The sequence below is a fragment of the Megalobrama amblycephala genome, linkage group LG18 (assembly GCF_018812025.1).
Source record: "Megalobrama amblycephala isolate DHTTF-2021 linkage group LG18, ASM1881202v1, whole genome shotgun sequence".
In the NCBI taxonomy this organism is placed as follows: Eukaryota; Metazoa; Chordata; class Actinopteri; order Cypriniformes; family Xenocyprididae; genus Megalobrama; species Megalobrama amblycephala.
The window spans coordinates 29,120,359-29,144,028 of NC_063061.1; the positions used below are offsets into that span (position 1 = coordinate 29,120,359).

Below are 23,670 nucleotides of genomic sequence, written 5' to 3' on the forward strand. Positions count from 1 at the left end.
CTTAAGTTTTTTGTTTTTTCAATAACCACGCATAAACATTATTCCTTCAAAAATACAAACATGTACATACATGTTCCTCACATATTATTGTAGCCTAGTTTGTGCTGAATACAGTGTAATGACACTTTTGTCATTTATATGTTTATGAACAACTGAAAAAAGCACAAATGTCAGGGCATGTCAAAACTTCTCCAAGCCCCAAATCAGCCTCAGACTCCAGAGGGTTAAACAGAATTGAAAAATCATATCTGAAATCTAGATTTACCTTGTACTTCATCCAATAAGAAAAAATGTGATATCTCAATTTCTCCTTAACAGCAACTGGACAAAATGAAGACCAAATGTTGAGTGCAAACTGTGTGAGTGCAAGAGCTCTACACTTTTAATTCTTTTTCACAAATGTCTCATTTTATTTCTACTAAAGTATTTAGCAGAAACATCTGAGACAGAGTTCACAAAGACAAAGATTTACACTACCTTTCAAAGGTTTGTAGTCTGTAAGATTTTTTTTTTTTTTTGTGTTAGAATGTTAGAATGCTCACCAAGGCTCAAAAATACAGTAAGAACAGTAATATTGTAAAATATGTTTTCGATTTTTATATACTTAAAATGTAATTTATTCTTGTGATGACAAAGCTGAATCAGCCATTATGCTGTTCGGTAACACAAAGTTCGGTAACACTTTAGAATACTGTTCCATCATTAATGAATAACTAAACTGGAATAATAATAATTATAATTATAATTAGTTACATTTATATAGTGCTTTTCTGGGTACTCAAAGCGCTTTGCATATATAGTTGAGGGAATCTCCTCAACCACCACCAATGTGCAGCATCCACCTGGATGATGCGACGGCAGCCATATTGTGCCAGAACGCCCACCACACACCAGTTTATTGGTGGAGAGGAGACAGAGTGATGAAGCCAATCAGTATATGGGGATGATTAGGAGGCCATGATGGACAGAGGCCAATGGGCAAATCTGGCCAGGATGTCGGGGTACACCCCTACTCTTTTTGAAGGACATCCTGGGATTTTTAACGACCACAGAGAGTCAGGACCTCAGTTTAACGTCTCATCCGAAGAATGGTGCTTTTTGACAGTATAATGTCCACATCACTATACTGGGGCATTAGGACCCACACAGACCACAGGGTGAGCACTCCCTGCTGGCCTCACTAACACCTCTTCAAGCAGCAACCTAGTTTTTCCCAGGAGGTCTCCCATCCAGGTACTAACCAGGCTCAGCCCTGCTTGGCTTCAGTGGGCAACCAGTCTTGGACTACAGGGTGATATGGCTGCTGCTGGCCATACAATGGAAGGAGCAAATGAGTAACGCACCATTAACATTTTACTATTAACTAACAAGAAACTCTGATTAAAGAATTAGTAAGTAATAGTGCTTACTCAAATGTGGTAGTTCACTATTAGCTTATCAGTAACTAGGATTTTTTTTCTTACTTCCCAGAGGACTACTAAGAACTACTATATACAGGTTCATAATTGATGTGAATAATTCATAATGTATAATTAATTCTAAAGTGAAGGCCATGGTAACCCACTAGAAATGACTCTAGTATTAACAACTTCTTCAGAAGGAATTTCTAATTACTTGGATCAGTATTCTAAAGTTAAAAGCATGATAATTCCCTAGGAATGACTGAAATCACTGTAAGCTTTTGAGGTTTTGGTGAGGTTTTGGATAGTAATGACTCAAGTGTTTCTACATCCTTCTAAAGGAATTACCAGTTATTTGGATCAATACTCTAACGTGAAGATCGTGGTAACCTACTAGTAATGACTCAAGTGTTACAAAATCCATCGGAAGGAATTACTACGCAAAACCTTACAAAAACCTCAAAAGCTTACATTGACTTCAGTCATTGGAGCTATCATGCTTTTCAGTTTAGAATACTGTTCCAAATAATTAGTTCCTTTAGAAGGATGTAGTAATACTTGAGTCATTACTATCCAAAACCTCACAAAAACATACAAAAACCTCAAAAGCTTACAATGACTTAAGTCATACTAGAGTTATCATTTTTCCACTATAGAATACTGATTCAAATAATTACTAATTCCTTCTGAAGGATTTGGTAATACTTGAGTCATTACTAGTGGGTTACCATGATCTTCACTTTAGAATTAATGTAACACTTTAGTTTGAGGTCCAATTCTCACTATTAACTAGGTGCTAGTACATGCATTTTACTAGGATATTGGCTGTGTATTAGTACTTATAAAGCACATACTAATGCCTTATTCTGCATGACCATATTCTGCATACCTTATTCCTAAACATAACAGCCTTACTAGCTATTAATAAGCAATAATTAGGAGTTTATTGAGGTAAAAGTCATAGTTAATAGTTATGAACTGAGAACTGGACCAAGAATTGGACCCTAAAGTGTGACCAGAATTAATTATACATTATGCATTATTCATGTTAATTATGAAACTTTATATAGTAGTTCTTAGTCCCTGGGAGGTATGAAAAAATAGTAGTTATTGATTAGCTAATAGTGAACTACCACATTTGATTAAGCACTATTACTTAATAATTTGTTAATAAGAGTTTCTTTTAAGTTAATAGTAGTTACTAGAGTGTTAATAATGCGTTACTCTTTTGTTCCTAGTTATTCATTAATGACAATGTTACCGGAAGTTCAAAAGAACAGAATTTATTTTAAACAGAAATCTTTTAGAAATCTATTATCAATTTCCTTACCGTCACTTATGGTCAATTTAATGCATCCTTGCTGAATAAATGTATTAATTACTTCTAACTGACCCCAACTTTTAATTAGTAGTGCAAGTAAGAACTATGAAAGAAACTCTGAACAACAAAATTTCCTTCTGGGATGACAATCATTTTTTAAAAACATCATCAAATTTCATTTACAAAACTTCAGAACTTGGACACAGATCAAATTCCATGTGCACTTTAACGGATGAGTGCAGGTAATAACATCAAAAGCCTATGATAGTTCCAGCAGGTCTCCATCCTTCTGCAAAGCCCCACAACCAGAGGGGCCGAGCCCGTATGGGAGAACCCCTCAGCTACCAGTAGTCTTGATCAATAATGCATCTGCCGAGATGTGAGGGTAGGCCTTCTCTTATCGTCTCTGCCAGGCCATGGCCCACATCCCCTCTTTCCCACATAAAGCTTTAATCTAGGGATCCATCCCATTGCCGCGTGAGGAAATGGACCCACACGTTTACTCATTCCACCCATCGCTACTTTCATTTCCCTCCCCGCCACAAGTTCATTTCAGCCAAATCCTTGCATCCTGCCATCTATATTGAATCTCACCCCATGCGTCCACACATACGTATGTTGTCATAGTTACACTCTCTATTCGTTTCCTTGCACCTCCCTGAGTTATTGTGACAGTAAATTGGATGTTTAAGGCTACGCTTGATTTGAAATGTCATTGAATATTTCAGAGTTTTTATGAAGACGACTGTGTAAATACCAGCACACAAATGCTGTACTGTCGCTTATAAATTCTTCAGATTACAGCGTTTTGCCTTTTGAGAATTGGACATGGCGAACGCATTACACCAGAGCTGAGCTTTCCAAAGTTGTTCAGAGAGAGAGGAAGAAAAAAAAAAAAAAACTGCGGGCACACTTCGCTATATAATCAAACTAAATATATCTCAGAATCCTCTTTTTATTCCTCATTGGAGATTCAGAAAGAGAGCTAAGTTTATTTGTGGTTGCTGAATGAAATGACCCACGGGACATGAGCCGGAGGCTGATGCTGTACATCCGCATAGATCTTTATGATGGAGTGGGCGCGCTGGAAACGACTTAGTAGGAACACAATGAGAAAACTCAAGAATCTGACTCATGATCATTAACTGTTTTGAATTACACATTTACTGTGTCTATCTTAAAGGGGTCATAACATAATTCCCTCCCTAAGGACCACTTATTAGGTTAGTCAGAGTTTATTGCACTAAAAATTATATTTAGTTTTACATATCCTTTCCACCCTCTCTATGAACCATCTATCTTTCTTACTGTATATGTAAATGTCTTTTGATAAGATTAAGTTTAATTAATATAGAAAGTAACAACATCACAACCAAAAACTAGCATTTTCATATTTAACATACAGTGGCCCAAAAAAGGTATATTGGGACACTTTTAGCCACATCACACTTAAAATGTCTTTTAAACTGAATTATAGAAACAAAATATAAAATCAATTGGCTTCTGCATACAAAGTGTCCATATACTTCCTTTAAAATATCTGCCACTTGGTTTGATATTTTATAATATCATGCAAAGACATTCACACATTTAAAGTGCCAGCTGCAGTCAAACTATTTAATAGGGAATTACTTAAATGAATGAACAGGTAGGGTATTGTTGCTTTATCTGGCTTGTGGTTATTAATAATTTATTATGTTTGTACTGTTTATGTGAGTATTAATGTTGTACTGGCTATGTCATGGTTGTCCAAGATGAATTACCCAGCAGTGGGACAATAAAGTATATTCAATTCAATTCAATTAAATTCAATTCAATGTTATGCTATTTTAAAGGTTCCTCCTAATTTGTTTTGGAGGTCTCCTATAACAGGTTTACATGCATCAAAGGTCAAAAAACGCTTTCACTTTCTCATAATATACAATGCACATCACCACATTTTCAACGATTCTCAAATGAGAATTCTAAATCCCTCCATTCTGAAAGCATACTCTGCTCTGATTGGCCAGATAGGTCTACTGCTGATTTGTGATTGGTCTACCGCTACAGAGCGTGTTGGAAACGAAATGCCATAACTGAATTTCAGACCCGGAGTCAGTAAAGACAGTAACTATGCTGCTGAGTTTACCATATCAATGCGAGTGCGAGTCCGATGATATAACACTGGAACTAGTTATTCAACACGAACCTCCATCACAAGGATGACTTGAGCAGGACATTTCTCAGAGATACGCTACTCAGTTTGACGTACATTATGAGATGTTGCAACTGTAATTCCTCACCATCAGCATTAACAAGTGTATGTCCATCAACAAACCAATGTGTATATTTCTAATTTATTGCAGAGCACATGTGGAAACTGTATCATTAACTGTATCAATAACAGCGCATACATTAGCTGAGCACCAATGTGAATGACTGATGTAACATTAAAGTTTGTAAAAAATACTTGCTCTGTTCTTTATCATTACTCAAAGTAATAAGAACAGACAATCTGAATTAATGGATACAATTTTAGTTAATAGTGGGCCCACAGCTGATTAGCAGAACTATATCAGTAAGACAGTAATATGTTAGCCATAGACCTAAACAATATAAAACACAAAACTACATATTTTGAACATCTGGTAGAAAATATATACATCATTTATTAATCATACTTACTTGTTTAAAATATGGTTGAAATCACTTCAAAAAGGAAAATACAGTTAAGTGCAATGTGCAGCGCAAGTCTGTCATACAAACTAAATAAAATTATAATGAGAACATTACAACTGTGTGCTTGGGACATAGCTTTTAATTGTGAAACTTTTGTTTTTGTAATCAGACTCTCAAAAAATATTTAAAAAAAAACTTTGATTTATATCGGCCAATATATCGGTTATTCAAAATATAAAGAATATAAAGAATTATCGGTTATCGGTATCGGACAACATTTTTATATCGGTGCATCAGGTTATACTGCTGTGGTAATTTTAACCACTGACTTTTCACATCCTTATCCAGAAAACCACATCTTCTCTTCTTGAGGACCACAGGCGGACATACCTTTTGAAATGAAATTTTCAATGAAACTTCAAGTGCAGATTTGAATTTTCTGGTGTGATTTTGTCAAAGGTTTAATAGACATAGCTGAATCATTGTCATTTAGGATGGGTGTCTGAATCGAGATCGCCATCTTTTAACGATTAATTATGGAGCAGCTTTTTATCTGCCAAAGGCCACCCTGTTAAGATATTTGCATCAACAGCATCAAGAAAAAAAATATATATATATTGGTCGACCACAACTTTGTTTGATAATTCATAATTTCATGCAAAGGCATTCACAAATTTTTAAGACTGCCATAGTTGTCAAAATAGCTTTTGGGGCCACTTTAGATGGCGTGAAGGACCCTTTTACGAAAGACAATATTGGTTGAGTATGAGAGAGTTGGGCAGTACATGTATAACACCAGCTGTGTAAAAAACTCAGCCTAATGTACTCAAGCCTAATGTTTATAGAGTCTAATAAAAGCATTCAGCTTTTCAGTTCACTTTATGATTGTGGGATAGCATCCGTCGCATTTGCAGGGTGAAATCACACAGCGATCAGTGGCCCGGTGCTCCAGTCAGCCCGATGTCTTATCTGCGCTTGTGCGTGCAGTCAGTCTGTTCCTGTTGAAGGTGGATGGGCTGTTGTATCCTCCACACTCTGCAATTCCTTTCTCTTAATCTACTGTCTACCCACTGTCAGAGCAACAGAAACATTTGCAGCTTGCATGAAAAGAAATTACCGGGCGGACAGCCAGCGAGAGGGAGAGAGGTGCCGCCTCTGCGCTGTGACAGCGGGAGAAATTGCTGCTACGACGGTTGTGTGGGGAGAGGAAGAGAACGAGGGAGGATGACGATGATGCTGGCAGCGTCTCTAACCGGGGAAAATAAACCATGACAACATCCAAATCACACATGCACTCACTCTCAGCGCGCTTGTTTACAGCGATTATGTGTTTGGGGAGGAGGCAAAGAGAGGGAGAGGGAGAGAACGCATCTCAATTTATGAAGCTTTTTCCACCGCTGAGAGTCAACAAAATGCAGGCAGTGTTCGCTTCCAGAGAGCCAATTCTGCCATCAGTGGAGACGAACTCACAGGGAGAGCAGCTGATTAGAGAACAGTATGCTCTGTGCTGCAGGGAGAGCATGGAAAAATAGTGGCATGTCTCTCTCAATCCCTCTGCTGTGTCGCGGAAATGATTTTTGAAGCGCTGTGCATGTCGCTGAATGCTTTTTGAAACGAGAACAAAAAAAGGGAAAGATTTCAAATGGTAAAGCATGTTCTCTCTTGCTCTAAAGCGACACTCCGTATGATCAAAAATACACCAAATGTACTAGATATGCTTTGCAAGTACACTCAAAAAAATGATTCTAGCTGCTTGTTCAGTTTATTTAAATAAAATAAGCTGAACCAACACAAATCTTTAGTTTTTTACTTAATTGGCATTTGCACTCAATTGTATTATGTTAAATGAAATTAAATTTGCAAAATGTTAGGTTAACCTAAACCATTTGTGTTGGGATGACATGAATAATTTATGTTGCATTGATTGAAACTGGGCAGTGGATTTCTAGTTCCCAGCATGCTTTGCGTAGGAAAAGATCAGGACAGTAAATGTTGAACTTAAGTGCTGTTTAATGTGTTTTTAGTAAAGGGAAATACCTTTTAAAGTTTGATGTTCAGTTATATTTGACATTTAAAAGAGTTTGTTATGTCGATTTTTTTGAGGTTACCATTATGCTGAAGTGTAGACCTTGTGGTTAGGCTATGGGTGGCTGCATGAAATAAATCTATGTTGTTCTCAACAAGCTTTAACTGTGCTAAAGCCAGTGATGAGAAGTTCTTTACCTGATCATTACTTGCATGCTATAAATGTTACTTAGCATATGAAAAAGTCTACATATGGTCATCAACTTTATCCCTCTCAATGGTCATGAAACATGTATGTCTGTGTACAACAGCTATTCACAACCTAAGCACAAGCGCACATCTTCACCATGATGGTAACAAAAACATTTTTTATATATATACGCTACAAACTCTTTTAAATGTTCAAAATAACTAAACATTAAACACTTAAACACTAACAGGTCTTTCCATTTCCTTAAAAGTGCAGAAAACTTGAGCAACACTGCACAAGGGCACCAGTCTGAATTGCAATAGCACTGGTTGGATCAACAAGAATGAATTATGTTCAGGAAACATTCACAGAATATGTCAAATGAAACTGGTGTGATCTCATTCAATTAGCATGAATTTTACTCATCAGTACAATTAACCTATCTTAAGTTCAAATAAATCAGTTCAACTGTGTGGAAATAGGTGTCATAATTGAATTAAGTTAGACCAACAAGTTATTTTTTTGAGTGTATGCAACATCTGCAGCCAAAGTAGAATGCTCACATTACAACCAACATTACACGACAACACTAAAAAATGTTCTTATTATAAATCAACAAAGTCTTCTATACTGCAAGTAAGCAATTTGCCATGACAAACACAAACCATTATAAATGGTATGATATGGACTGAATTAGACTGAATTCTGTGCAAGCAAGCAAGGAACATGACAACAAACAAAAACAAGAGATATTCAGTGAACTTTAGTTCCCATTACAAGCGATGAGACATGATGCAACGAAATTAGATTGAACTTTGACATGTCTACACTGCAAGCAAGCACTAGAACATACCCATTATGATCAATTGGTGTACACTGCGAGTGAGCAACACAATGTGACAACAACCTACAATGGTTCCATTATAATAAATTAAGCCATCTACACTTGAAATATGAGAGATATACAAAACACACTCAAAAAAATAGAACGAACTAGAACACTCCAATTATAAAAAGGTGATGCAAAAGGATGTGACAATTTGACTACAAGCATGAAACATGACACAACAAAGACACAACTAGAATCCTCCCTATTAATCAACAAATCTGCAATGTCAGTTTTTCATTCATACCTTTGCATGTTTAAAAATTTGTTTTGCGCATATGTGCACACACACTACTTTGCGTACGAGACACTGCAAAAGGTGCAACGATGGTCAAACATGTCTGTCTAGAGCACATTTAGGCTACATAAAAACAATGGAAAAACTAAGGAATGGCTATCCATAGAAAACAGCGCAGTGGAGTGCAAAAACGCATTTTCTGTGAATGGCCCTAATGCTGATCGGTCACATTTATATTTGGACCGGAACAGTGGATTGCGACTTTGAAACCGGGTCCAGTTTGACTTCCTGTAGTTGTCAAGAAAACACTATAACGCCTTAACTAATGCCTTTTCTTCTCCTGATGGTGTCCGCTCTGTGCGTGGAGGAGCTGCCTGAGCCCCACTCATTTTTATGTAAACATCCCTTACGGTACAAAAATATATGGGAACATACTACAAAATATAATGTGATATAATACATAATACATTTCCATGCATGGGAAACTAGTGCTTATATTTTTCAATATTCTGCAATATATGCATTGACCATGTATGGCTATATATTGATACACATAAACTATTTATAAATGAAGACAAAATAGCATTACATTCATAAAGTTTTATCCTTTATTGTGTACATATATTGCACATACATGTTACCATATAAATGTGAATGTATTGTACACACATATATACACACATTCATGGAGTGAGTTACAATCAGTGATTACAACAGACTTCTAGATCCCAGCATGCTTGGCTTCTGACATGCTTTGCTTCATACATGCCGGTGTGCTTTTGTTAACTAACTTGAAAATATGAAACATTTAAAATGTAAATTATTATTATTATTATAAAATATAAGAAATGCGTTACATAATTTATTTTACCATATATGTGTTTATACTGCATGAGTCAATATATCTGCAATAAATTATGCATGCAGTACCATATCTGTTCACATATAAATCTATATATTATGAAGTATATTACTGAACGTAAAATTACATAAATTATGATATATTAGTAAGCATATTATCACATATTTTTCAATATATGAAAAGCGGCAATTCCTTATGTATTATTCAACATATTGTGATATATTTACGCAATATATTTTTCTGTATATTTTCAAATATACTGTTAAATCATGTAGTATATTGATCATTCATATATAGGGAAATATATTTTCTTTCCATAAGGGATGACAGGCCAAATATCACGTCACCAAAAATTATTGAGGTCAAGTCCATATATCGCGTGACAAGCCGATACAGTAATTATCGCGAGATTCAGACAAGCCTAGAGTCAGTATAATGAAGATTAATTAGCTAGTTACACCCTAACTTAAGGTTGACAGCAGAAATGTTTCAGCTGCTAACGGGATAGCAAAGAGAGGAACGTGATGGTGTTCAGGAAACATGGTGTGGCTTGTTCAGATAGCTAACCTTGGGCCCTATCATACACCCGGCGCAATGCGGCACCAGACGTGATGCGGCACCAGGCGCGACGCAAGTGTTTTTTGCTAGTTTCAGCCCGGCGCAGTTATCATTTTCACGTCCTGCGCCACGTTGTTTAAATAGCAAATGCATTTGCGCCCATTTGTGCGCCCAAGGGCGTGCTGGTCTGAAAATATAATACACACATCACGTAACATCACTGCAATACACATCACCGTTTTCACAAATTATCATTTCTGTAGTCTAGACGGTATCGTTTTCAAAAACTTTGAAACCAGTTTTCAAAAGTTTGCATTTCCAGGCCCCCAAACGTAAAAAATGACCGTGATTTTAACAGTAAAATACTGTAAAAATGCTGCGGTGAAAAACTGTCAATTGGTTTACAGAAAGTGTCCGTACTATATACGGTGAATAACTGTAATAGATCTAGCGGTACATTTAATGTAATTTTACGGTAAATTACCGTTAAATTCACAGTTTTTGGAAGTGAAAAATAACAATTCATTGTAAAATTTACAGTGGAAAACCGTAAATTGACATTTCCCACAATTCCCTGCGTGACACTTCACATTTGATATATTTTCGTTGAAATAACTCTGTTTCTTCTTAGTTTTTCTCATTTTTTTCTAATCAGTTATGTACATTAGGGTTTTATGTTACATCTAATGTTGTTAAATTAATGTTTATTGCATTTTTTAAATTTCATGCATGTTACCATGATGGTGTTTAGTGTGTGTGTGAATGACACTGTGTGCACCTTCTATATATTAGTATTGTCCTCCTCAGCTTGTGGAAAAGCTGCTTGTGATGAACTTTGATTAATCATGTGACTCTCATCACCACTGTGTTTGGTGACTGTCAGTGTATTATAAAGGTACAAAACAGATATTAGTACTTCATTAGGTTGGTAAATTAACATTATATCAGTTAATGAAATACGTTATTTTACCGTAAATTTAATAGATTTTTTTTTACGTTGCTACTGTATTTTTTACGGTAAAGTTCTGGCAACCACAGCTGCCGGTTTTTTACCGTAAATTTTACTGGGATTTTTTTTACAGTGTGTAAATGGCCCCTGAGATGGAAACCATTTTCCCCTGAGTCTTTTTGAACAATTCATCAAGAGATCTGGCTCATAAGAGGGAATTTGTTTGTGAATCTTTGTTTGTTTTCTGTGCAGACTTCGAAGACACATGAAGAGAAAACATATTTTCTTACCAATGATTTGCTGATTTGATTCTTATCCCATCAAATTCGAATTAGATTACAAACTCACAACTCGGATGAATTATTATTTCTTTTGCCATATCACTGTAGATTCAAACAGTGTAGCAAAGGAAACATAACAATGAGCATAAGTAAGAACTTAAGGACAAAAACCCCCAGCTGTTTCTCACTTGATCACCAGTCCAGGAGATCTATCTACATTTTCCTTTCTCCCTCTTTGTCGTCTAGAAAACCCTGCGTTTGCATTTCTCAGGGTCAGAAGAAGTTCAGGAATGATCCAGGGCTGATTTATCAGAGGAGGCAAGAGAGCCAGAAACATTTGGATGAGACAATAATCAACAGTACAAAAATAAAACAGAATAAATATGACAAAATCTGACACCAAGTAGTGTGTAAAGCACTCATTTATTATTTTAATGTAACACTGTCAGATAGTTCTGTCCTCGACAGCAAAAAGTAGATGAAAACCTAAATGATAGTAGGTGTGAGTGCCTGTCAGTGTTGACTCTATAATATGAATGTAGCATATTTATAAATATTAGGGATTAAACGGATCATAGTTGACCTCACGGTTTGGCACGAATGTGATTTGTGATTTAGTTGCAAAATTTAACCATCATCACTCTAAAAAATACTGGGCTAAAAACAACCCAAGTTGGGTTAAATATGGACAAACCCAGCAGTTTGGGTTAAAGGGCACCTATTATGCCCTCTTTCACAAGATGTAATATAAGTCTCTGGTCTGGTCAAGTTTCAGCTTAAAATACCCCACAAATTTGCCCCTATTTGGGGTGAGTAAAAACATGCCTTTTACTATATTACTATATTGCTGGCTAAAAAAATAAATCCAAAATTGGTTGAAAAAAAATGGCTGGGTGAAAACAACCCAATGCCTGGGTTTGTCCATATTTAACCCAGTATTTTTTAGAGTGTAGGGTGAAAGATTATCATTTGCGTGTTTTGTCTTGCCAATTTACACATTCAAATGATTTTAAACCATTCTAGTGAAAGAAGAGGCAAAAGAGAACTCAATTTGGTACTCGTGTGCCGTTGTCTGGGTGCAGATCTGCACACACTCAAAGTGCGCACACGTAGAGGCGAGTTTCAGATTTTAAAAAAGTTAAGTTAAACTTCTTTTAGCTTGAGCGCAGTGTTTTTAGAGCGCTGTGCCGTACACGAGACTCTGCAAAAGATGCGAGACCCACGCGCAACAGTTAAAGACGTCCGTTTAACACGTTTACGTTGAAAAACAATAGAAAAGAGCAGCTGAATGGAAAAACGCGTTTTGTGTGAACGGCCCCCAAAGTGCTATATATTAATTCGTCATTCATTCATTCATTTTGCAGTACTACAACCTGTGATGTCACGGGATTGGTTGTCTTGCCAGAGTTCCACAGATAGAGAGTTAAAGACAGAGAATGGGAGACAGATAGTGAAATATAAAAGACAGAGACAGTGAAAGATGGAAGCTGGACAGCCACATGGCATCAGAAGAAAATAGGTAGGCCACTATTGCATTGCTCCTGAATGTAAAAATGAGTTTTACAGTGTTAAAGCAAATAATCCCCAAATGAGTCCTTTAAAATTCCAGGAAAATGCTTTTTTTAAATTCTGTTCAATTATGTTTCTATGGGCTAGAGCTCTTAATTCTTCTCTCAAAGTGCACCAGATTGATGCATTTAACTTTAAAATGTACAAAATATTATTTTGGGGGACCATATTCCACCTACCGCAGTCTCACAAAACCTTATGGGAAGCATTTTAGTTATCGTTATAGTTATCATTCTAGGTGTGAACAGGCCTTAAAGGAATAGTTCACACAAAAATGAAAATTCTGTCATCATTTTACCCTCAAGTCTTTCCAAACTGCAGAAGAAAGAAAGAAGAAAGAAATTCATACAGGTTTGGAACAACTTGACGGTGAATAAATGATAGAATTTTCATTTTTGGGTGAACTATCCCTTTAACAAGCACTCAAACTTATTCAGTCTGATTTGTGAACAAATCTTTCAGACCAATTTTTGGAAAACTAGATTCAGGCTCAAAAGAATGATGCTATCATTACCAAAGAAATGAGGAGACTTTGAAGTCTGCCACCAATGCACCTAATGCACACAAATTCACAACAAATATATATCCCACAGTCAAGTTACATTAAGGTGCGGTACACTTCCATTCTTTCTACACCTAATGGACAAACTGCCGCGAGCAGCAGTCAGACACAAGCGGCCATCCTAGAGAAGGATGACTCCAATGTAATGCCAATCACAGCCCACACACCAATGCGAGCAGGCAGCCAGACAAACCGCCTCAATCACTCCAGTTTAACTTTAAACATTTAGCTCTCCTTTCACCCTAGCCTTTCTATCCACGACTGTCACACGAGTTCCTTGGAGAGACGGCGGGCGGGAGGGAAGAGGGGGTGTATGGGGATGTCTAAACGTCCATTGATCATTGTGGATTCCAGCACATTCTCTCCTGTGTTTTCACACTCTCTCTGCCTCTCTGTGGTGTCAGCCCAGACCCGAATCACTCAGACAACACCTTTGAAATGCACAATGGCTTTCCTGTGAATCAGCCGGGCCCTTTCACGGCTGTCTGCAGCCGATAACAGCCTCTACTGTGCCCTGGAGTTAACAATCTCAGCTAATAGACTTCTCCCCTGTCAATCACACTTCAAATTCCCAATAAGCCACACACACACACACACACACACACACAAACCTCCCACCTCAATTCTATGGTCCATCTCCTGATCAGAGCTCATCTGGTGAACAGTAAATATAGACACACGTACACACGCACACACAGTCGCCAGGTATCATACTGCACATGAACAGAAGCATACACCCCGGTGAAAGTATGCTGCTGGGAAACAAACCACTCCAAGCCAATAGATAACAAGCTCTCAATAAACCCAGAGCAGTGGTACACCTCACCTCACCCTGGCTGATTCACCAACACCAACAAGGCACAATACATTCACACTCAATCCCCCTAAATGCATTGGATTAAAAAGGATTTATATTCGTCGCAAAATGTAAGGTTCTTGGATTTATGCATGTATCGGCATGAACTAAATTTGGATTCAAAATAACCAATGAGATAAGAGCGTGACTTGTATATGCATAGACACACAGATTAAGTAACCACGAGCTGTCACAAGTTCTGACTCAAATATATGAGTTATGTGTGCATGTGTTCACAAAATGAGCTGTTAAAATTAAAATATAAAATGTTCTACATAATGTTATGTTTTAAATAATTTCAATATATTCAAAAAAGTTACAAATGAAAAATTTACCTGAACCAGAACGAACAGCTGAAAACTTTTTTTTGTCAATATTTTAATTAGGTGACCAAATAAAGAATATAAATGTATTGGGGAAAAAAAGAGAAAAAAAAAAACCCCAAATGGCCTATCTGGGCATTTCTGTGTCATATGGATTTGATTATTTCTGCTAATAAAATGAGGAAATACATGCAGTTATAAACACGGATGGCCTGCCCCAGGCTTTATCGCTCTTTATTTTTCTGGACAGATTGTAAACTCAGAGATTTCTGGCTGCATTGTAACACAGATTAGAGATACCCAGGGAGAGTGAAACTTTTGTTCAAAAGTTGAGTCTTTTGAGCCAAAAATGCAAATATGAATCTTTAATATTTCTCCTCCACACAAGGAATGCAATTTGGCTGTACATTCTAGAATTTGTGAATGTTTTGCACAGAGGGTGAAATGTAATATTTAACTTTCCTGTACCATATGGGACCGTGGTTGGTGCATTACTCATTGAATGATGTTGCAAAAACGTATTCATTAATAAATGTTCAAACAAATGTAAGTCTCAGGCCCCCATAAAAACGACAGCCATTCTTTATGCCATAATAATAATGGTTAGCACAGCAATTTGAGCATTTGTGTTTGCCTATGTGTATGCATTGGAAAAGGTGTATAGTGAGGAAAGCATAAGAGAAAGAAATTTTCTTCATTTGACTCAGACCTAACCATTATTTGTTGGGCTTCTCTCATTTGCAGAATACATTTGATGTATCATTTTATATTAATATGGGGTCTTGTTAGTCATGCAGAAATAGACTTTTGACAGACGTTGACAGACTGGATTAGCTCAGTTCAAACTCAAATTCAATAAAAAAAAATAAATAAAAAAAAACTTGACAGCAACAGCTGCGGCCCGCAAGGGAATTTTTTGTTGTTGAATTACGCTAACATACACATATAATATCCCTACTGAGATTCCAACATAGGCCTAGTCCTGATGAATAATGTTATTAATGTCTCTTCAAACATTGACACAAATCAACGGAACGCGTCATATACAGATGATCATAATACGGATTTATACACGAATGGAAAGCTCCATTCTATCTAATATCTACTCACCTATTCGAAGATTAACTTCATAATCCATTGTGGATAATATATGTCCCTGTTGTTCGGTTTCACTTTTTTCCTCGATAATTTTGGCTAAATTCAAAATTTTCCGTTGTAACAACAAGAGGGGTTGAGGTCTGACGACGCCGTGATACTGAAAGCTGATTGGCTTATATGGTCAGCCCTGACAATGATTGGTTACACAGAGGAAATTAAAGGGTTAGTTCACCCAAAAATGATTACTTACTTACCCTCATGCCGTTCCACACCCGTAAGACCTTCGTTAATCTTCAGAACACAAATTAAGATATTTTAGTTGAAATCTGATAGCTCCGTTTCAAAACAATGCTTCAGGAAGCATCGGAGCATTATGAATCAGCGTGTCGAATCTGCTGTTCGGAGCGCCAAAGTCACGTGATTTCAGCTACATTTATGCTCCGATGCTTCTTGAAGCAGTGTTTTGAAATCGGCCATCACTAAATAAGTCGTTATTTTGTTTTTTTGGCGCTCCAAAAATATTCTCTCGCTTTATAATATTAATATTGAACCACTGTACTCACATGAACCGATTTAAATATGTTTTTAGTACCTTTAAGGATCTTGAGAGAGGAAGTGTCCATTGCTCCCTATGGAAGCCTCACGGAGCTATCGGATTTCAACTAAAATATCTTAATTTGTGTTCTGAAGATTAACGAAGTTCTTACGGGTGTGGAACGGCATGAGGGTAAGTAATAAATGACAGAATTTTGATTTTTGGGTGATCTAACCCTTTAACGACTTTGCGCCATTTGATTATTTTGATAACATGGCTTCCTTCAACATTAAAAGTAAAGTCACTGTATAACGACATTGTTTTGCCTTTATCTGAGGCTGAGACTTGGGTCGAGTGGTGTAGGACAGGTCGGAGGCAGTGTGACTTCATTTATAATTCATCATTATTTGTTCAATATTCTTTTGATATTGTCAGTCATAAAACCTCTGAGGCACGTTCACGACTTCCTTTAACATATTTGAGCAAAATTAAACATATTTAATCAGTCCACTATGCACATTTACAGTGGCATTATTCAGACGAGTTTCAAACTCTCACTTCAAACATTGATTTCTGGTCAAAAAAGGAATATAAACTGCACATCATCCACAAAGCTTTGAGACATTTATGTGTGTGTCCTCTTAAGCTCTGCTGCAGGTCTGGGATGATTTTTCTGGAATGGTTTCAAAGCCTCTTCTGTTGCCTCCAACTCACCCCAGTAGGTCCCGCTGGAAGACTTGGGGATAAAGCAGTGCTCTCTTCAAACAAGCAGGAAGGGAAATTCTTTGTGTGCAAGTGTGTGTTTGGAGATGAGATGGAAGACGTTTATCTTTGAGGTTGTTTACGGACAACAGTTTGTCAGAGGAACACACACACAGTCCTCTTTCCAGCATGGTATTCTTTTCCTCTCTTCACTCATTATTCTTGCAGAGAGCAGATGCATGGAGCTACGATGTGAAAGAAAAGGAAATGCGAGCGAATGGGCCACAGTCTTAGGACGAGATCATCAAGCACTCCCTGGAGGTTCACTCTGTCCTTCTCCTCTGCTAAAAATATGACGTGTCGTATATCATCCGCCTTGATTTCTCTACTTCCATTCATTAGGTGTGGCCCTGAACAGGATGGGATAATCTGTGCATACAAGCATGGACCTTTCACCAATACATACCACCCCTCTTACGTACACCCAGGACTCACAGGTTTGAAATCTGTTACTGATACATAATCAGTCCTTTGGGAAAGAGAGCTGCATGGAACACTTTTTGACAGCCTGAATCTCGAACATGGTTCCCAAAAGCAATACATTAGTATGGTTCAGCCCAATGCTCTAAAGTACTCTGCCGTCAGTTTGCTTCCTTTGTATATATAAGGCCTGTTACAGGAAGAGAGGCGTGTGTGTGTGTGTGTGTGTGTGTGTGTGTGTGTGTGTGTGTGTGTGTGTGATACCCTACGTTATGGGGACCAAACACAAAAGATAGTAATACCAGAAATGTTTGACCTTGTGGGGACTTCTTTTGGTCTCCTTGAGAAAAACAGCTTGAAAATGTATAAATGCAGAAAGTTTTCTTTAAGGGTTGTGTTTAGGGGTAGGGTTAGGGGAGGATAGAATATACAGTTTAAAAATCATTGTGTCAAGATCAAGTCCTTACCAAGACTTTTAAAGGCACAATATGTAAGATTTTTAGATTAAAATACCCAAAAACCACTAGAACAATGTTATATACTTTGTTGACTTGTGTACTTATCCTAATGTTTCCAAGAATGTTTCAATCCAGAGAAATAAGCCATTTTAACCATGACATCATACCCGCGTTACCCTAGATTTTTGTAGAAACCATGGAAACGGCAAAAATGCTTTAATATATTATGTGTTTTATTAGTCAGGAGAGCAACTGTTTGGATACATTCAAAACTAATCATTGTTCTATAGCTGAACACAGTAAGTCTTATTGTTTAAATCTCGTTTTCTTGATTTACAGTGAGTAAAATGTTTTACCACGCCTAATATCAGTCTAGCTTACTGCAGCGTGCAACAAGTAGCCGCTCATAGTAGCCGCCAAGCGAACACACAAAGTAGCATTATAACAACTTTTGACACACAAATGTATCTAATATCAGTGGCAGCTCGTGGGTTTTCAAATAGAGGAGGCACACTAAATTCTAGTGGTCTGGGGATCCCATGCCGATTATTATTATTAGCATAACCGCTTTTTGCACATTTAGGCAGAAAATTTAAAGAAAATGACATATACAGCAAGATAACACAAATATATTTTCAATCACCTATCACTTGAAGGAAACATGTCTGTGTTAGAAGAGCGCATTGGGCCATTTAGTAAAGCTGGCTGCTGTAGCCTATATTTGCAACTTATGCGTCTTTTTAATTTGTAGAATGTTTGAATGATAGCTTGGTAAATTTGTTGGCAATCAAATATTCAATATCATTACTCTCCAAAATTAAGATACTTGGTACATTATCAGTGCAGCGGCAGCAGTTCAAAACTCATGCTGCGTTCCAGGCAGGTTTTTGAGCCCGTAAGTCACGACTTCAAATCACGACTCACAACTTTGTAGCGTTCCAGGAAAGTCACACCAAACTGCGTAAAAGTATAAACAAACCAACATGGCGGACCGTACGGGGCTTATGCTCATTAACAATTATTTCTATCTCCAAAGGTGCTTACTCTTTGCTTATTTGAGGGAAACAGAGGAGGAAAACGGCGCATAAGACAAGAGAAGCTGTTATACCTTTTATTTTACCATACCGCATCCGTAGGGGCTGCCATTGTTGTTTCGCGGGCTATGTGACGTCAGAACTCGTAACTGGGAGTACATCGATCTAGTACGAGTTCACAGGTGGGAAGTCACGGGTTTGACTGTTGTCCCAGTGCACTTTCACGGGTAGAAGGTTGGAAAAACACGGGTTACGGGTTGCCTGGAACGTGGCATTATATCATGTTATACATGCAATTACGTCTCTACGGTGATTGGCTGATATACCAAGTGAGGCTATCCTCCCCTGCTATGTATATTTTCTCAACTCTCCTAAGTGCTGAATGTAAAACACTCAATGGTGATTGGCTAAATTTTTACCAACTGAGGCACAAGACGAGCTCGGCTCATGTGCCTCCCCCTCCCATTTTCTATTATTCTCCCCCTCCCCTTCTCTATCCCCTAATGACATCGGCAGATTCGGCACGTTCGTGAAAGAACAGCGGTGCTTTCGATTTCAGTAACATGTTACGGTGTTACACAGCGGAAAAATTACAAACAAAAAATACACACTCTGAGACATGAAATGAAATGAATAACTGGGAATTTTATTAACATTCAATCATCCTTTCTTCCATTTTCTAATAAAAATTTTGGGTAGGCTGTGCCTCCCTTGCCTCCCCTGACAAGCCGCCACTATCTAAGATGATAAAACAGTGCTGCGTTACCCCACATACTCATGGCCGGAAGAAGCTCGTCTGCGGCATAATAAAAGCTCCACTGCTCTCGAGCCGTGTTTCACGCTCGTCTCTGTTTAGCAATTGCTAAAACGACCTCGTTCCACTTCAGTGGCTTTCAGCCACACCCTGCTTCGTACTACAGTAATGTTAATAAATCTTTAATACATTAGCTCATCCATGAATATGATTTCTGCCCGAGTTTGTCGGATTCTTTTCCACCGGCTGTAGACATGAAAACAACACCTCCCATGATTCCGCAAAATCAAGGCGTCATCAAACTATACCTTTGTTTTGAATAAGCGACCTCAATCTAAAAAGGGTTAGCCTTTAAAGGGTTAGTTCACCCAAAAATGAAAATTCTGCCATTAATCACTCACCCTCATGTCGTTCCACACCTGTAAGATGTTCGTTCATCTTCGGAACACAAATTAAGATATTTTTGATGAAATCCAAGAGGTATATTCTTGTCCATTGACAGCAATTTAAGCAACACTTTCAAGGTCCAGAAAGGTACTAAAGACATTGTTAAAAAAGACAACTACATAAGGATAATGACAGGGAAGAGAAGAGATTGTTGAATAAAGTTGTTATTTTTGTTTTGTTTTTGTACACAAAAAGTATTCTCGTCGCTTCATAAAATTAAGGTTGAACCACTGCAGTCAAGTTGACTGTTTTAACAATGTCTTTACTACCTTTCTGGACCTTGAAAGTGCTGTACGGAAGAGTCATATACCTCTCGGATTTCATCAAAAATAAATTAACTTGTGTTCCAAAGATGAACGAAGGTCTTACGGGTGTGAAACTACATGAGGGTGAGTAATTAATGACAGAATTTTCATTTTCGGGTGGACTAACCCTTTAACTTATATTAACATTAGAAAATTTGGGAGCAAATTGCAATACATATATTTGTGGCAAATTGCAACATCTGGGGATCAGTGGCCCTTTGAATAAACCACACTCAGTTTGTGACACTCAGAACAGATGAACATCAAAAAATTGTCTATAAAATCATCTGAGGTATATCAACTACAGTTCTGGATGAACCACAGTAAACGATTAACAAGTTTTACAAGTATATCTGCCATATGTGCCATATGTGCTGCCATATCTTCATTTGTGCAGTGCAAAACATTACATCTGTAATAAGATTCTTAATGATCCCTGGAAATACAGATAATCTATTATTTAGGTTTTTTTTAAAGACTTTAAAACTTTTCACCAGAAGAAAAGGAGAGAACCGATAAAACTGTTATGTAACTAAAAGAGTTTCATAGCTGATTAAAAGACCATAACCTAGGCACAGTAAAATACTTTTAAACAACGTGTACAGAATATTTCATAGAGAGAAAATGTTCAAATTAAAAGCTGAAGGCAATGTTTTTTCACACAACTGTGTTTAACATTGCAGTTTCAATCTCATTACGATGTGGGAAGCTCTGTTTGGCCCGCTTTTATGTACTAGGGTATAATTATTTTGGAAGCAAATCATATTGTGCATTAAGATCAGCTAACAGTAAAGAGAATGTGATGCACTGTTTGCCAGCACACACGCTCATGATTTACCTTTTTATTTTTTCTAGAAATTTTGACAAACAACAACTGTGACCTTTAAGTTCGTAGAGGCAGCATGGCTCTGATCACAGGGACTAGAAACATAGCCAGACTGAAATGTCAACCGTCCCTGCGGTTCCAGCACTGACGCAAAACTGCCAGAGAGCTACAGGGAAAGCCAGAGGAGAGAGACGGAGCGAGAAAGAGAGGGAGGAAACAAGCGTGTGTGCGTGTATGTTGGCATGCGCTCCCCGGTGTGTGTGTGTGTTTGTGTGCGTGCATACGGATGGCTAACAGAGACTTACCTGAGCTGCAGGCTCGTTCTTTGAGGCCCAGGCATGTCAGACAGCATTAAAGCAGGTATATGGTTGGGAGATTTCGACGTCCCTTTAGAGAGCTGCAGGCTAAGTCATCCAACAGAGCACAAACTAGCCTATACGCTAACAAACAGGCACTGGGCTGCTTGCTGACCCCTCACAACCAAACATCTTCATGTCTTCTCTTTTCACTAAACACGGCTGTCAGTTTATGACGTACGGGGCTGAGAGCGTTTGAGGTACTGTTTGAGAAATCCATACTTTTTATGGATTTTATGGACCTGTTGTTAGCGTAGCATTAGCAAAAAAGACACCAGTGTTCAATAAACTTATTACAAATTTTGATTAAATGTTCAATAAATTCTAATGATCGCAACATGAAATGGAACTTCAGCCTATTTCATTTATTTTCAATTTATTAACAATAAATTGAATAAATAATTTTGGGGGCCTGAAAATGCATTTTTTTCAAAACGTGTTTAAAAGTGCAAGTTTTTGAAAATAATACTATGGTTGTCTCCATGTAAACAACAAAAATGCGAATTTGTAAAAATGGTGACGTCATGCGCATGCATATTACATGTTCAGAGTTTCTTTACAAAGTGACATCGCCAACTAGTGGCCTGGCAGCAGAATACAGCGTTTAGTCGTTTTCGCAGATCCATGTGAATGGGGATTGTTTTGACAATGTTGCTGTCTGTACATGCAAAAATGAAAACATGAATAAAACTTTTCCATTTTTAGTACTTCATTGTCATGTATCCTGAATGCATGTTATTGATGTTGTCGTGAACAAATCATCCATGCATGTTTTTTATTTTCTTTTATTTTTGGACATTGAAATTTTGTTCATCTTCGGAACAAAAGGGTTTTCAAAACACGGAACAAAACATTTCAGTAAACGAGGCTACGTTACGTCATAAGTGTTTCGAAATTTCAGTGGTTCACCACTTTGGCAGTTTGATACACGCTCCGAACCACTGATTTGAAACAAAAAATTCATAAAGCTTTGAAGCTTCATGAAAGAAGTGTTTGTTTTGAACTGTTTTATATATGTCTTTAGCTTCTTTCTGGCATTGAAAGTGTTAATCGTCTCGCTGGCAATGATTTACCTTTAAACTCATGCACTCCCAATCCTTCTTTTTAGAGCAGTGAAATATTCTTATGTTGGTTATGAAGATTGGACTGACATGGCTGCTACGTAAGCAAAAAATTAAAATAATTTTATCTTTGAAAAAAATATAAATTGTTTTAGCTTTTGCTGTGTGGGCCACTTCCTACATGCCTTATATAAAAAACAACTAGTGTGTTTTGTGTAAAATGGCCAAAAAATTGGTTTTGGACCCATTGACTTACATTGTTGTTGTTGTTCAAAACAGCTTTTTTTGTGTTCCACAGAATGAAAAAAAAAAAAGTCATACAAGTTTGTAACGACCGAATTTTCATTTTAACATTAAATTAAACAATTCACATCAGTAGGCTGTTTACGATTGCTGAGGAACTATGCAACTTGGTGTTTTGATATAGAATATGGAGTCACAGGTGTGCATTTATCCGCATCATAACGGCCTCAAACACGGTTCATCCAATCAGAATGTAGAGTCAGAACTGTCCTTTATAAACCTAAATATTCCATTTCACAAATTCACGGTATGTGAGTCTGTGATTTGCACTGATTCATCCTCTATTACCATAGTCTATGTTCAAACAGTCTGTGTGTGTGCGTGTGTCCGTGTCTAGAAAGCTTTTGAAAATGGGACGAGCAATCAATTATGGGCATCGCTTGGCAGCCGCTCAGAATGACAGGCCATTGTTAGTTTTCCTCCCTCCCTTTTTCTCTCGCTCCCTCTCTTTCTCTCTCTCTCTCTCTTCATCTGTCACATGTCTGCTAGCCTCTCCTGGGTTCTCTCTCTCATTCTACTGCCTTTCTACTCAACAGCTGCACGTCTAATGAAGCAGGATCTAGCAGACCTGCAGAGAGAGCAAGAGAGAGAGAGAAAAAGTCCCCTGTTTGTCTTTGTATTGCAGGTGTGAGA

The 23,670-nt window shown here is 37.5% G+C and overlaps 1 long non-coding RNA gene across 3 annotated transcripts in view; it reads right to left on the reverse strand.

The window, feature by feature from the left end:
* Positions 1-15,888, reverse strand: part of LOC125253356 — an 87,769-nt gene extending 71,881 nt beyond the window's left edge. For all 3 annotated transcript variants that reach the window (XR_007181420.1, XR_007181419.1, XR_007181418.1), the window contains exon 1: positions 15,789-15,888. This is a non-coding gene — a long non-coding RNA (uncharacterized LOC125253356). The remainder of the gene's footprint in view (positions 1-15,788) is intronic.
* Between the last annotated feature and the right edge of the window lie 7,782 nt (positions 15,889-23,670).